The sequence below is a fragment of the Papaver somniferum genome, unplaced genomic scaffold, assembly GCF_003573695.1.
Source record: "Papaver somniferum cultivar HN1 unplaced genomic scaffold, ASM357369v1 unplaced-scaffold_22, whole genome shotgun sequence".
NCBI lineage: Eukaryota > Viridiplantae > Streptophyta > Magnoliopsida > Ranunculales > Papaveraceae > Papaver > Papaver somniferum.
The window spans coordinates 3,007,024-3,023,434 of record NW_020632152.1 but is presented as its reverse complement, the minus strand read 5'-3'; the positions used below and the strand labels follow the sequence as shown (position 1 = coordinate 3,023,434).

Genomic DNA, 16,411 nt, shown 5'->3' with positions numbered 1-16,411 from the left:
TCGAGTTTCCACTCAATTACAACTTTACAAGTTATAACTGAACCCACTCAAGCCTATTTATAGCTTTAGTTAACCGACCTCTAGAAGGTCAAGAACTTTCTTTTACCATCTAGTATACGACTACTCTAGAATAATCTAGTGACCGGCTTTCCAACAATCTTTTACAACAAAATTCACTAACACACTAGAAAAATGGACCACCCTCTTACTTATTAGCTGAACACTCTAGATGCTTCTTATACTACCGACATAGCTCGGTTGGACACATATTACTCTAGATTACTCTAGATTAATCCATATCAAGTTTACTCTTCCTACACATTAAATGAAGAAAGCAGTGATAAAAAAAATTGTCTTGACATTTATACATTTGTTTCTTTGAACGGAGGGAGCCAGTGTGATACTTTGGAGTGCAGGATTCCAGCTTTTTATTCACCATTCAGTGTTCTTCAATGTACGCATCTTGATTTAGAAATCGAGAGTTAAGCTCCTGAACTTCATCCCTAAGTCCTTTCTCTTGCAAAAATGAAGGGGTAGAAATCAGTTGGTATGTTACAGGCCCAAGCTTAAATGGGTTGGAAAGTAAAGAAATGCCCTATTTCGAGAAAACAAGACGAAAAGAAATTAAATCAACATCCGAAATTCAATTGACTAAACCAGTTACTACCACTCAAACTCAATTATGATACAAATTAAGGTCTCTGCAAGACCGAAGTAGTATTGCACTTACTGATAAGCAATGAAGGTCAAAGTACTCTCACTTGAAAGTCCAATAATGCCTGACTTGCTTACAGAACCACAACTTCTTGTAATGAGCATTTCAACCACACGATTAATTTTTTCCTGCGATTGCAAGCGACCCCAATCCTCAATAAAAGTCTCCTGCCAACAGTAAGGTCCAGCAATAACTTTACTCCATAATTTCCAAACTCTAAGAATCACAATCACAATATATTGCAGTGGTAGTTTCTTAAATACTAGCCCAAGTGTAATTAAGATAGTTTATAATACGAAGAGGGGAAAAAAAGGCTTGAACAATCCAAGATAGTATCACCTTGAACATGCCAAATATTGTACCCTGTATAACCATAAGTCAAAGAAAAACAAATAAGGCAAAGATGAAAGAAAAATCTTACTAATGTACATCTCTAAGGCCACAAATTTCCCTTGACCAGCAGTATCGCAACGGGATGAACTTCAACACAAATTGTAGCTGCAAATCTCCACCACCGCATCAATTGGTATACCCAGTAAACCAACTTCCAGGTTTCCAAATGAAGAATTAATTGAATAGAGTTGAAATATACCTAGCAATTCTAATAATCGCCTTATCAGATGTAGGAATCTCCATCTGTAGTCAACAACCTGAAATTCGCTAAATATATTTGTTCTGCTCCTTATTTCTCTTGCTTCATTGTCTATTATTTCTAGAATCTAATCAACAGAAAGTTCAAATTTTAGGCATATATATGTCAAAATCGAAGTAAAGCGGGCCATGTATGCACCAAGCTTAATAAAGGCGTTTATGTTACATATGAAAGGGTGCAAAAACAAATACTTTACCTCCGGTATTGAATTAAGGACTCCGCTGGACATTGCAACATCCACACGCCATATACAACAACCGTATTTACCGCAGTTCAAGAGACAAAACATACTTTCGGTAATTAGCATATAGAATATTATATTTGAGCTTGTCCGACCAAAAGTTCCATAAGCAAGAATAAGGAAATACCAGTTTATGCCTTCAGGTTGAGGATTATGTCCCACCACCATTGCTTTACCACCTAATGCTTGCAACGTCTCTTGCAGAATCGTGTATATCTGAGTTATGATAATACATTAAGTTTAGGAAGATAAAGGATATATGTAACAGCAAAAACCAAAGTTATTTTCCTAGCATGCTTGATAATCATCTATGTCACTGGTCTGTCCGGAGTACAATCGGTTTCAGTCAAGTATATCTCCTAGTTGAACAAATACCTACACGCATTACGCATAACACATATCCTATTTGTAATCATTCAATAAACAAGAATCATATTTCTTGTCTCTCAGTAAATTAACCAAGCAACAAACAGACATAATACAAGCAAGGACCATTAGTTATCGTTTCTCCACTAGTCCATGTAGTTTGTGCCATATCACCTTGCAAATCTCCAACTGCATTTAATCACACCAAAGCAATTAGTAACTAAAACCCAATTTCACACTAATTGTAAACCTCTGACGTCAAATAGGAAAATCAAACCTATCCCAATTTGTAAGTCTACACTAATTTCATAAGCTAAACACAAAAACTAAGCTTATTAAAGTAATGGGTTTTGGTTGACAGATTTACCAGCAATGATTCTACTAATTTAAAAAATCCTAAGCAAATCCAAACAGAGAGCCTAGATTTTGTTAATTCAGACCGTATATGTACTCAACATCAAATCAAAACCAGCAGTATTTTTGATCAATGAAATGAATACAACTAAACAATAGATCTAATTCATGAAGTTCCCGTGATTTCTTTTCACTCAGAACTTTAAAGCTACACGTTAGAATTTTCAAGTGTATAAACTCCGCCAGTTTCCATCCCACTTGAAGTCTAACCTGTAGCTATGAACTGAATCACGATAAAGTGCTAACCAATTCTATTTTGATATATCCACTTCATCCATTTCTTTTTCTCATCAGATGATATATTACTCTCAAAATAAACTTTACAAGATCAAACAAAGTACTTTACAAGATCATACAAATTACTTAAAAAACTTCCTAAGGAACTCAGTTCATACAAACTTTCAAAACTTCCTAAGTTCAGTTCATACAAACTTTCAAAACTTCCTAAGTTCATAATTTAAACAAACTAGTTCTAGTGGTAGGGTTTCCGAAGCCCTTAGGTTAACGACAGAAACATCCTCTCAGTGAAGAGAGAATGAGCAACAAGTAGCTTTTCAGGATCACCACTAGGACTATTTGACATGTTCAGTAAACATACAAATCACAGACATGCTATTATCATCCAAAATCAAAGCAACTTCACAAAAACAATATTAAAGTACAATCAAAACAACTTCACTATTAGTTCATAGAAACATATACCTTCTTAGTTCTTCCAAATTCAACTATGACCAGTTCTTCTGTGTCCAAACTCTCATGAGAAAACTGTAATCATATAACAATAACAAACCATTAAATCAGTTCATATTCTGAAACCCAAAACTAAAAATTGATCAAAATCCCTAAAACAGCTTAACATAAAACAATAAATTAAACTTATACCTTCTATGTTCTTCAGTTCTTCAGAGTTCTTTCTTCAAAGTAGTCCAGCTCTTCAACCTTGACAAATCCTAAAATGGAAAAAATAAGGGATTTTTAATAAAATGCCCATGTGGGGAAATGCTTTTAAGAAAATGCCCACGTTTTTTTCAATATATATTTAATGCCCATACCGTTAGCAATTCCGTCTGGTCCCGGTAAAGCAGTAAAAACTCGTGGACTAAGTCAATTTCTCACGTGATGAGATAAGATTTTGATGGCTGTAATTACAAATATACCCATTACTTTATACCGTTGATTATCATCTTCTACCGTTCACCTCCGAGAGAGAGAAAATTTCTTTTAGTTTTCTCCGTTCTCTCTCTCTGAGTCTCGCCTCACAGTTTCACTAATTCTTGAATCAGTCTAGTTCACCTCTAAAGATAAATTTTGAAGCATTCATATGGACTTTAGTGGTTAGGACAAATAAAAGAAGGAATAAAAGCATGGGTTAGAAGAAAATTTGGTTGGTATATGGATTTTGATATTTCAGCAATAAATTGATTTTGTTAACAATGATTTTTGGTGTCAAATGGATGAAATAATAATTGTTAGGAGATTGTGAATGGGTGGGACAGATGAGTTTATGCTAATCTGATTTTTTTTAGGAAGTTTTTGAATCACTTGCACCGTTTCGTCTCTTGAAAAAGGTAATGATTTGGTCGGAATCAAACATGATGGATGGTTTGGCTCCTGTTGCTGGTGGTGACCGCGTGTGAATCAAAGGAGAGCGACAACTATTAGGAAGAGGGTGGGAAGTAGATGAAGGATTCAGAAAACTAAAATCTAATTAGGGGTATGATTTGAGTTTTTTCAATTTTGAAACTAGGGTTCTTTGATTTGGGTTTATTTTCTTATTGAACTCAGTTGACGCAGATCTTCTTTCCCATCTCCAATCTAAAGCATGATATTTGTTTGTTTTTTTTCTTTATCATTTTTTCTGCTAATTTTAGAATCTATATATATATATATATATGTACCTGTTTGCACCAGCAGCTATTACAGTTGGTTTGATGAATCGAATCTGCAAGATTTTTTCTTCTTCTATAAAACACTAAATTAATCTCTGTTCAATTGATTTGTTGCGCATCATATGGTAATTATCAATGTTTACAGGGAGGTATGATAAGGGATCATTTGAATTGCAGTAATTCGTTAAGATTTTTAAGATAAATTGGGGAAAAAGATTGAACAGCAACATTAGTTCCAATCAATGTAGTTAATATCGGATATCGGTTCATCTCGGCCGGGACCGATACACTGGTACGATTTTATATCGGGGATATTATCGTTGAAATATCGGTATAATATCGGTTCTAGATTTAGAGACCATAATTTTATATTAAACATTTTCTCCACACATTTTCGGATAAGATATAATAGATAACATCAATTTTACCAAAAAAATAAAAGAGTAACTTTAGTAACTTGCTTCGAGAGCTACATGCACCTCTACTACCACCTGGAAGACTTTCTTCGCCAAAATTACCCTTAAACTTTATAGAAAACGACCAATACCGTCTCATATCGGGAAATGTAGGAAAATTTCGTATCGACCGATACGGCCGATATTTGAACGAAACGGCCGATATTCGACCGATACGGCCGATATTGTCGGGCGAATATCGTATCCCCGATATCCTTCTTATCGTATCGTTCTGGGCCGATATCCGAAATATCCCCGATATATCGGCCGATACGACCGATATTGACTACATTGGTTCCAATCTGATTCAGCTCGGCACTGAGTCAACACTTGACTTGATTATAATTCGCTGGTACAACTCGGACCGAGTTAAGTGATTCAGGGTTATGAATGGCTCAATAAGTGCCACTATACGATAACGGTCATTAACCGTTTTTTCAATAAAACGGGATGGGAAAGGTCAAAGTACGAGCATTTAATATATATTGAAAAAAACGTGAGCATTTTCTTAAATGCATTTCCCCACATAGGCATTTTATTAAAAATCCCAAAAAATAAAATCGTGTTAGATTCACAAATAAAACCTTTTAAATCGAAAGAGAAAGAAGAAATCAAAAAATTAAAATCGGAAACAACAGATTCACGGATGAAACCCTAAAATCGAGAAACTGAAATTGAAAAACTAAAATCAAAATCTTTAAAATCGAAAAAAGAGTCAGAGATGAACCCTAAAATCAGTAAACTAAAATGAAAAAAAAAAGAAGATTCACGGATGAAACCTGAAATCAAATGCCCTAAAATCGTGAAACCCTAGAATCCGTAAACTGAAATCGAAAACTAATAATGATAAACACTTACTAGATCGAACACGAGCAACCAAACCTCTAAGATTGACACTTAAGATCGAGCTGCAACTGAATCTTCAAGGGGAGAAAATATCATGCGGGAGCAGAAAAGAAAAAAAGAGAGTGAGGAAAAATGAAAATGGCTGAATGGCTGTGAAAGTTCTAAGTATAGGTAGATAAGGCTGAAGGGGTGGAAAAATAAAGCAGAAGACTGACCAAACTTTGACTTGGGCGAAAAAAATGTCAAAGTGTTTCCAATCACACGTGTGCTTCGCATGCATGAACACCTCGTCGTTGCTATTCGCAACCGAAATTCTGCTGTCGCTAAATTAGCAACATGCATATTCCGTTGCGAAAATATAGCAACCGAAATTAGCAACGGAAATTTCGCAACGGCACTAGCGATGTTGCTACTCTGGGTTGCTATATCCTTAAAATGGTGTAGTGTTCACCTAGTGACGAAAATCATGAAAGTTTCAATCACTTTGGAAATTGCTCTGACGAGAAAGGTATGTTGTTCTTCACGACTGAATATCGCCCTCTGAGAATGTTTCTATGGTTGGAATGAGAGTTTATATTATATAACCATGTATTGCTTGAACCGAAGATTTTCAAACTTTGTTGATCAAGAGTAATCGAGAGGATTGTGGAATTGGCTTTCCAAGTCCGCTAACTATCAGAAGTTCTCGACCGAGAATTTCTGCTAGGATTTCCAAAACTCATTTGCGTGCTAAGTCCGCGAACCCAGTCCTGCTGGGATCAGAGGCGTAGGAGTACAACTGTACCTTGTATCAGTGAGAGATTGATAGGGATTCAACTATAGTCCAGTCCGAAGTTAGTTTGCAGTAGGCTAGTGTCTGTAGCGGCTTAATACAATGTCTATTCAATCTGGACTAGGTCCAGGGGTTTTTATGCATTTGCGGTTTCCTCGTTAACAAAACTTCTGGTGTCTGTATTATTTTCTTTTCCGCATTACATTTTATATCATTGAAATAATACAGGTTGTGCGTTAAGATCATCAACTTCTCTAATCCAACCTTTGGTTGTTTATTGTAGTTGATTGATCCTTGGACATTGGTCTTTGGTACCGTCCAAGTTATCTCTCTTTAATCGAGACTCACAGTTTGCTTGAGTAAGATTAAATCAAGAGATTGAGATATTAAATCTTTGAGATACTTTCTATCTAGATTGAGTCTGACTGTCTAGTTGATTCTCTAGCAAAGTACTTCGGAGTTAGTCCATACAGATTGCTAAGAGAAATATTGGGTGGTGTTTTTAGACCCCAGCTTTTTAAATCTCCACTTGGGTCGTGAGAGAGCATCATAACTTGATGTTGAATCGCTTTACCGCCTTCAGGATTACTCATCTCGATTTCGCCTATCTCCATCTTCCTATGGAACATTCTTCGGAGGTTATATCAGTCGATTGTGGGGTCATGTATCCTGCGATGGTAGTGACAGTACCTAGCATCGCTCTTGTCGATCGCGTTGGGGTCCATTTTTGCTGGAGGCAGCTGGGTTTCTTTGTTTGCTATCTATTTCTCCAACAGACCCAAAATTTGCTCTTTACTGCAAGGTAAGGGCGGAGGGAGCGTTTGTGTGCCCCAGCCTTCTTGGTTATTGTTCGCGCAGATATTTTTAGGCATGGTTGATACATTATTGACTATGTTGGGCCAGGCGTAGTCTAAGTTGTGCAAATGTCGGGAACCGGAAGTTGAGCAGGCTTTTCTTGAAGGACGGTGTCATTCCGCATACGTAAATTTCCACTAACGCTTCTTCCTTGACATCCTCGTGCAAATCTAAAGTGAGGAGACGAAACCTAGCGATGTACTTTCCTATTTCTTCACCTAACCGTTGGTTGCACTTGCTCAAATCTATGGTTGTGACTTTTCTTTTTGCTGAAAAAAACTTCCTAAGGAAGAGAGTAGACATGGTCGACCACGAGCTGATGCTTCCTGACTTTAGGTTGTCATACCAAGTAAATGCCATATCATTTAGCGACTTCGGAAACTCCCTCAGGCACTGATTCCAATTAATCGCGTGATAATTCATAGCAGATAGAAATCGTCTAAGGTGTTCCCGCGCATTCCTTTGACCACTGTAGACCTTGAATTTCGGTGAAGTATAATCCTTTGGGTATTGATATTCTGTGACTTCGGAGGAGTACGGGCTAGACATGAAATCATAGTTCTCTTGCTTTTCTCTAAGTACTTGGCCATCACTTCTTGCGTCATAACTATAGGTTCTTCCTCATTTTCTACCGTATCTTCCGCTACTCCTCTGGTATTCTGCTCGGCGCTGGCCACTTTCAGAAGTTTTTTCAACTCTTCCTCTCTGCGGACGTTGTCTTCTATCTCCTTTTGCATCTCCTTCAAAGAAGGATGTATGGGTGGCGTATTCTCGATTTCATGCTGTTTTTTCTTCTCGTGTGGAGCATCCGGTCTTCTCACCTGTATGATTGTGTCCGATACTATCCCTACTCTCTCGCCCTCTGGATTAAGTGGCGGGTCATTCAGTTAGTTTTCTACCGCGCCTGAGCTAGTGCCTCCTAGGTGTGTCATGGTGAGCTAGGCACGAGCCTCCGGATATGGTCTCCAAATGTTGAGGGGTGATTTCAGTTTTGGTTCTACCCGTCCTAGTCACACCAAATGACCTCAACTTACTAGGTATGATAAGAAAGAAAGTTGTCCTTCCATTGTACCTTGTCTTTCCTTACATAGATTATCCCAAAAGTCCCTCCTTTTATGACATCATGACACATGTCCTAAACCTCCATAATTACCTCTAATGTCATTCATTAATATAACCTCCTTCTTATTTATGAATCCATTCCTTGTGCTTCTTACCTCATGGGTGTTTTCTCATTGGACTAGGGCTTAGTCCCCAAGTCCCCACATCTCATACTGGGCTTAGCTCCCCTCTTAGGAGTAGACTAAACCCGTTAAGGGGTATTATTTTTCATGTATCAACAATGTGCATAAGGGTTTAAGAAATCATAAAGTCGACTAATCAACTTTAGGATGATTGGATTGTAGTTAGTCAGATTGCCCTTAAATTGATGCATCGACGAATGTTAATACATCTGACAAAGCAAACTAATATGAAATTTTTACATCTAGAGGTTAATGATTTTAAGAACCGAATTACTATGGAATGAACTTTCAGTTCTTAGTCAACCCTAATAAGTTACGTTATCCACATTATTATTTAAATGATTCACTCTCAAATTCCTTCTAGTTTCAATGTGTAGGAAAGGATGGCGGCAACTATTACTTGTATGTGAGTGAAATTCATCTGTTCTTCTCAAATCGGGGCGAGGTGAAGCCGAGCTACACAAAATCAAATCGGGATGGGGCGAGGCGAAGACGAAGCTGAGCTTTACCAAGTCAAAAATATGGCTAAAACCACCGGGCACAAAATCTAGTATATATAATTCATGCAAACCAAAACTTTTGTCATCAACCATTTATTTTTATTGTTATGTCATTTTTTACGTGTCGAGTTGAATTATATAGTAGAAATTGACGTTTAGTCCCAAAGTTGGTGGGCTTTGGACGCTTTAGTCCTACCATCTCAGGCCTGATACTCGTTAATCCAAATTTGTAAATACAGTGACATTTTAATCCATTTCTATACGAGTTAGTCCAAAATATTACCGATCCAGAGAAATTCAGTTATTGTCACTACCCTAAATAACCTTTTAATGTTTTTGATGTTTTGTAGAGAGAGAAACAAATCAGTTGCAGAGAAAATAGATCTAGGTTTTCTTCTTCTTCTACCTCCTTCCCTTCGTCTGCTTCAATTACAATTGATCATAAAAAATATGATCTAATAGATAGTGTAACCAAATATATCAGTTCAACAATTTCATTGGATATTTCGCAAAAATGAACTATTGGATTGGGACTTCGAAATTTTGAAGGAGAAATTAAATAAACATAGACGTAAAGGAGATTGAGAAGAAGCATTAGAAGGTTTTTTCTTCTTCCTCAAATTATACAGTAGATTTTCACTCTTAATTCTAGTTCTCAATCGGAAAATAAGAATCATTTTCTTTTTTCTTCTTCTTCTTCTATAGAATGGAATTAAAATCCTCGGATTTTTTTTAATATATATATGTTATGAATTTTCGGGTAAATTTATAAATGAGTACTTGAAATTTTAGGAAACTTGGGTGATATGAATTATTTTTTCCGCTACAATCAAAACCGGAGATGTTGAGGTATACGATGGTTCATTTTGAAGTTTCTTATAGTTACTGTTGTTACAAGATTGAGTAGTTCTTAGAATATTTCAAGTACTAATTAAAACTTGTGTACCTGCTTGTTCATGATTGTGATACCAAATATGGGTTTGTACCAATTTTAGGATACTATCTGAGAAAGTTTAAAACACTATTTCTTTTTTTTCTTTTTTTTTGTACATGACCATTTTCTATCCGTTATTCTGAATGTAGGAAGGGACAATCATTGAATAAATGATTGAAGAAGTAGTGAGGGACAGTGATCATTTGAGGAGATTAATTCATATTTGTGTAGGTATATAAGCTCAACTTGCATTACACTTACACTTGTAATAATGTGGCAATATACAAGTTTGTCGTATTTACCACTATTTTTGTTTGCAGCTAAGCGGAAAGTGGGTGTAACTTCCTTAAATGACACAAGCTCAAGATTACACTAGGTTATAAGCTGGTGAGTTTAGTATGTAAGTATTTGATTTTTATGGATGCTATCAAATCTGGATTTTTATTGAGTTTTACGGTTCCTGCAATATCATTTTTCGTAAAATGACTATAAGTTTATGCTTGGAGTAAATTAATGGGGTGTACAAACTGGTACACAAAATAATTAGGGTCTACAGTGAAAAAAACGACATCATGAGCTTATGCTTGCGTGAATTAATGGGGTGTGCAAACTGGTACACATGTGGAGATCCATGACTTCTCGTCAGTAATGTGAAAGATTCATGATAGCTTTAGAAATAGGGGCTTGGGTTAAGGAAATTTTGTCAAATTGTTTAGCCCAAGTAATTTCGGATGCTACCTTCTCAAGGGCAAGTGATAGTATTGGTGCTTGATGTGAGTGAAGGAAGTAAATTATCTTATTAACAATAGGGTATTTTTAATATGATAAATTTTTAACAATATGGATTGTGTAAATTTTTATTTGTTTCCAGGTGTCCCATGTACCATCACTTTAAGCTTGCATTTCTGGTGTGGCTCCAACTTCCATCTTTTGATGTGAGTAAAACCTAGCTCTTGGGTGGCTATTTTTCTTTGTTACATTTATGTTTGTATTAATAAATATCTATGTTTTGACCTCTTCAGTTATGTTCGTAAACGAACAGTGTGTACACATTAACATCAACTCCTTTTAAAACTCTTTGTTACTTGTGCTGGAGATTTTTACTGTTCAGGCCTTCAATTTATTATTATTATGTCCGCATGAACATTAGCTGTAAGTTCTCTTTGGCCACCAATGATAGTTGGGAGAGACATGGAAATATAGGATCATTTGGGTATATATGTTTTGGATATACGTGTAGACAATATGTGTACATACTTGTACACCTATTGATTATTAATGTGTACATAATCGTATACGTGTTAATTGTTGATGTGTACATAATTATAAACATGCTTCATACTATACAAGAATCTTTAATTTTAGATTTAATGGTTATTTTTTGCTTACATCTTTAATATGATATGTGGTGTTTACTCAGGGGGAGACATGGAAAGACCGGATCATTTTGTAGGTGTGTATATAATTGTACAAGATGATGCAACACGGTGCAAGTTATTTATTCTAGTTGTGTACTTTGGTTCCTTTGATGATTCCTACCTCAATATTGGTCCTAACTGATAACATGATTGTGTGCTTTAGGTTTTCTTAGTTAAATTTGATAAGTACAACCTTCGTTTAATGAAATAACATAATGATTCTTAATGTGTACATAATTATACACATGTAGATAGTTAATGTGTATATAGTTGTACACTTGTTGATTGTAATATGAATGATTGGTGTTGTGCATGTTTTACAGGGGTGTACATATTGGTGAACCTGTGTAAATCTTATGAGAAAGTAGGTTTCCCTTGTTTTACAACGGTGTACATATTGGTGCACCCGTGGGAAGTAATTCCCATGAAAAAATAGGTTTGTGTGTGGTTGTGAATGATCATCTTTATGCATGTTTTTAAGCGGTGTATGTATTGGTGCACCTCTGTCATTCCCATGTAAAAGTAGGTTTGTGTGTGGTTATGAATGATCGTTTTTCCTGCATCACTTTAATCTTGCATTTCTGGTGTGGCTCCAACTTCCATCTTTTGATTGAGTAAAACCTAGCTCTTGGGTGGATATTTTTCTTTGTTACATTTATGTTTGTGTTAATAAATATCTATGTTTTGACCTCTTCAGTTATGTTCGTAAACGAACAGTGTGTACACATTAACATCAACTCCTTTTAAAACTCTTTGTTACTTGTGCTGGAGATTTTTACTGTTCAGGCCTTCAATTTATTGTTATTATGTCCGCATGAACATTAGCTGTAAGTTCTCTTTGGCCACCAATGATAGTTGGGAGAGACATGGAAAGATAGGATCATTTGGGTATATATGTTTTGGATATACGTGTAGATAATATGTGTACATACTTGTACACCTATTGATTATTAATGTGTACATAATCGTATACGTGTTAATTGTTGATGTGTTCATAATTATAAACATGCTTCTTACTATACAAGAATCTTTAATTTTAGATTTAATTGTTATTTTTTGTTTACATCTTTAATATGATATGTGGTGTTTACTCAGGGGGAGACATGGAAAGACCGGATCATTTTGTAGGCGTGTATATAATTGTACAAGATGATGCAACGCGGTGCAAGGTATTTATTCTAGTTGTGTACTTTGGGTCCTTTGATGATTCCTACCTCAATAATGGTCCTAACTGGTAACATGATTGTGTGCTTTAGGTTTTCTTAGTTAAATTTGATAAGTACAACCTTCGTTTAATGAATATATTTATGTTTTGACCTCAGGGGGAATTATCGTTTGTGTGTGGTTATGAATGATCGTTTTTCCTGCATCACTTTAAGCTTGCATTTCTGGTGCGGCTCCAACTTCCATCTTTTGATGTGAGTAAAACCTAGCTCTTGGGTGGCTATTTTTCTTTGTTACATTTATGTTTGTGTTAATAAATATCTATGTTTTGACCTCTTCAGTTATATTCGTAAACGAACAGTGTGTACACATTAACATCAACTCCTTTTAAAACTCTTTGTTACTTGTGCTGGAGATTTTTACTGTTCAGGCCTTCAATTTATTATTATTATGTTCGCATGAACATTAGCTGTAAGTTCTCTTTGGCCACCAATGATAGTTGGGAGAGACATGGAAAGATAGGATCATTTGGGTATATATGTTTTGGATATACGTGTAGACAATATGTGTACATACTTGCACACCTATTGATTATTAATGTGTACATAATCGTATACGTGTTAATTGTTGATGTGTACATAATTATAAACATGCTTCTTACTATACAAGAATCTTTAATTTTGGATTTAATTGTTATTTTTTGTTTACATCTTTAATATGATATGTGGTGTTTACTCTGGGGGAGACATGGAAAGACCGGATCATTTTGTAGGTGTGTATATCATTGTACAAGATGATGCAACACGGTGCAAGGTATTTATTCTAGTTGTGTACTTTGGTTCCTTTGATGATTACTACCTCAATATTGGTCCTAACTGATAATATGATTGTGTGCTTTAGTTTTTCTTAGTTAAATTTGATAAGTACAACCTTCGTTTAATGAATATCCATGCTTTAGGTTTTGTTACATTTATGTTTGTGTTAATAAATATCTATGTTTTGACCTCTTCAGTTATGTTCGTAAACGAACAGTGTGTACACATTAACATCAACTCCTTTTAAAACTCTTTGTTACTTGTGCTGGAGATTTTTACTGTTCAGTCCTTCAATTTATTGTTATTATGTCCGCATGAACATTAGCTGTAAGTTCTCTTTGGCCACCAATGATAGTTGGGAGAGACATGGAAAGATAGGATCACTTGGATATATATTTTTTGGATATACGTGTAGACAATATGTGTACATACTTGTACACCTATTGATTATTAATGTGTACATAATCGTTTGTGTGTGGTTGATCGTTTTTCCTGCATCACTTTAAGCTTGCATTTCTGGTGTGGCTCCAACTTCCATCTTTTGATGTGAGTAAAACCTAGCTCTTGGGTGGCTATTTTTCTTTGTTAAATTTATGTTTGTGTTAATAAATATTTATATTTCGACCTCTTCAGTTATGTTCGTAAACGAACAGTGTGTACACATTAAAGTAGGTTATGAATGATTGTTTTTCCCATGAATGATTCCTAGTTGTGTACTTTGGTTCCTTTGATGATTCATACCTCAATATTGGTCCTAACTGATAACATGATTGTGTGCTTTAGGTTTTCTTAGTTAAATTTGATAAGTACAACCTTCGTTTAATGAAATAACATATTGATTCTTAATGTGTACATAATTATACACATGTAGATAGTTAATGTGTATATAGTTGTACACTTGTTGATTGTAATATGAATGATTGGTGTTGTGCATGTTTTACAGGGGTGTATATATTGGTGAACCTGTGTAAATCTTATGAAAAAGTAGGTTTCCCTTGTTTTACAACGGTGTACATATTGGTGCACCCGTGGAAAGTCATTCCCATGAAAAAATAGGTTTGTGTGTGGTTGTCAATGATCATCTTTATGCATGTTTTGAAGCGGTGTATGTATTGGTGCACCTCTGTCATTCCCATGTAAAAGTAGGTTTGTGTGTGGTTATGAATGATCGTTTTTCCTGCATGTTTTACAGGTGTGTACACATTGCTGCACATGTATAATTCCCATGAAAAAGTGTGCCCGAGTGTGAATATGAATGATCGATTGTATGCATGTTTTGCAGGGGTGTACACATTGGTGCACTAGTGTATTTTCAACGAAAAAGTAGGTTTATTTGTGGCTACGAAGGATTGGTTTTAGGAATGTTTCACATGGATGAATATATTGATGCACCAACATACTTTTCATGAAAAAGTAGGTATGGGTGTGAGTATGATTGATGTTGTGCATGTTAGTAATCTCCTTTTCTGTAAAGTGCAATGAATCACCGTACTGAGATATTTCGAAGCGATATTAAGTTTGTGTAGTAATGCCCACATGGATTGTATCTCTGACCATAAACCGACTAACTTTTTATTTTGATCGTTTTTTTGCTTTATTTCTTATATGGATGTTGGTGAAAGGATAATCACTTTCTTTTCAAGATGCGATTTCTTATGTTCATTTTTTTTCCTCGATGCAGGTTATCTGCTAATCTTACCTCTGCAAATCTGGATGTTATCCAACTGGAGCTTGGCATGGTTGATATTTTTCTCAGTCTGTGCGGACTAGGGTGGCAGTCTGGCTATCATGGAGTTTGGATTTTTTTTGGATCTTTGCAGCGGTGTACATAATTGTACACACAAATGTAAATTAAAATTGTTTAAAAATTAAAATTATATAGTCATATTGTACTGTTTTTGTAGCTCTCGGAAAATGCTTTCCAAATATATAAAGTTTGTCGATTTTGGACGAGCGGTTCAAAAGATAAATTGTTTTTAATTATTTTTTATATTATTTAAAATTGCTGAGATCATCATGAATCAGTATGGACTAAATTGTAAATATTTGGACTAAATAATAAATAATGAGGATTATTAGTGTACTTTCCATATTTTTGGACTAATTTATACCTAGTTGACTCGAACTGGACTAAACTGAACCTTTGGATTGAGTTTTGGACTGAACCATATTTTTCCCAATTATATATGTACGCACACTGTTCCGATCAACTGCTAAACAACAAATCATTATCCATATTTTTGAACAAATTCGAATTATCCGAATCCATGTTAACTTGGGTTGCACGGACGCTCCGTTTTTGGAGTCGTGTCCGCGTCCGACTCGCGTCGGATGCATGACGCGTGTTAGACGCTGACACGACACGTGTCCGACGCACCAATATGCGCGTCCCGTGCGCGTCTTATTTGGACACACCGATGACTCGTGTTTGGAACATTTTTTTTTTTCATTTTCATTTAAACTTCTTCCTTTATTTTTACTATTATTAACTAAATGAAGAAAGACAAACATTTAGATCAATCATTTAAGTCTTTATTAGGATTTTGTAATTGGAAATGACATCGAATATATTTTTGGTTGGGTATGTGTTGTTCGAAGAATGCATTTTGATTGTGCCATGTGTTTAATAGTAATAATTGTTTGACCTTCGACGTGTATAAACAAACGATCTCTCATTTTCTTTTGAAATTTATACACATGTAACATTATTTTCTAATTTTTATGATCGAAACACTTGACTTTGTTATATAAATACATAATTGTATATATAAATAATATATGTATTTACGTGTCCGCGTCCTAATTTTTTGGGAAATTTGTAGTGTCCGCATCCGCGTCGTGTCGTGTCCGCGTCTATGCAACCTAGATGTTAACACTAGGACGTTTGTTGTCCGGAACTTCCCTCGTACCCGAATTTGCTAACTAGGCACCAGATACGCAAAAAATAGCTAGAATCACTATACTGGTCGGAAAATGACGAGATAAACTCACATTTGATGCTCTTACCAGAAACAGGCGCCCTTATAAATAACATAAGGCGCTCTTAGACACACAACCCCAGTCGGTTCCCCACTTCCGAATCTCGAAACTATCAATTACTTCGCCTCAACGGTTTCTCAATAATAGCAGAT

General features: G+C 35.6%; 1 long non-coding RNA gene across 1 annotated transcript; it reads right to left on the bottom strand.

Annotated features, from left to right (window-relative positions):
• Nucleotides 1–200: 200 nt before the first annotated feature.
• On the bottom strand, nt 201–1,683 carry LOC113340475. Its single transcript, XR_003355493.1, has 5 exons — nt 1,564–1,683; nt 1,308–1,434; nt 1,137–1,213; nt 731–882; nt 201–516 (listed from the first exon to the last, which is right to left on the bottom strand). It is a non-coding gene; the product is annotated as an uncharacterized LOC113340475 (long non-coding RNA).
• Between the last annotated feature and the right edge of the window lie 14,728 nt (nt 1,684–16,411).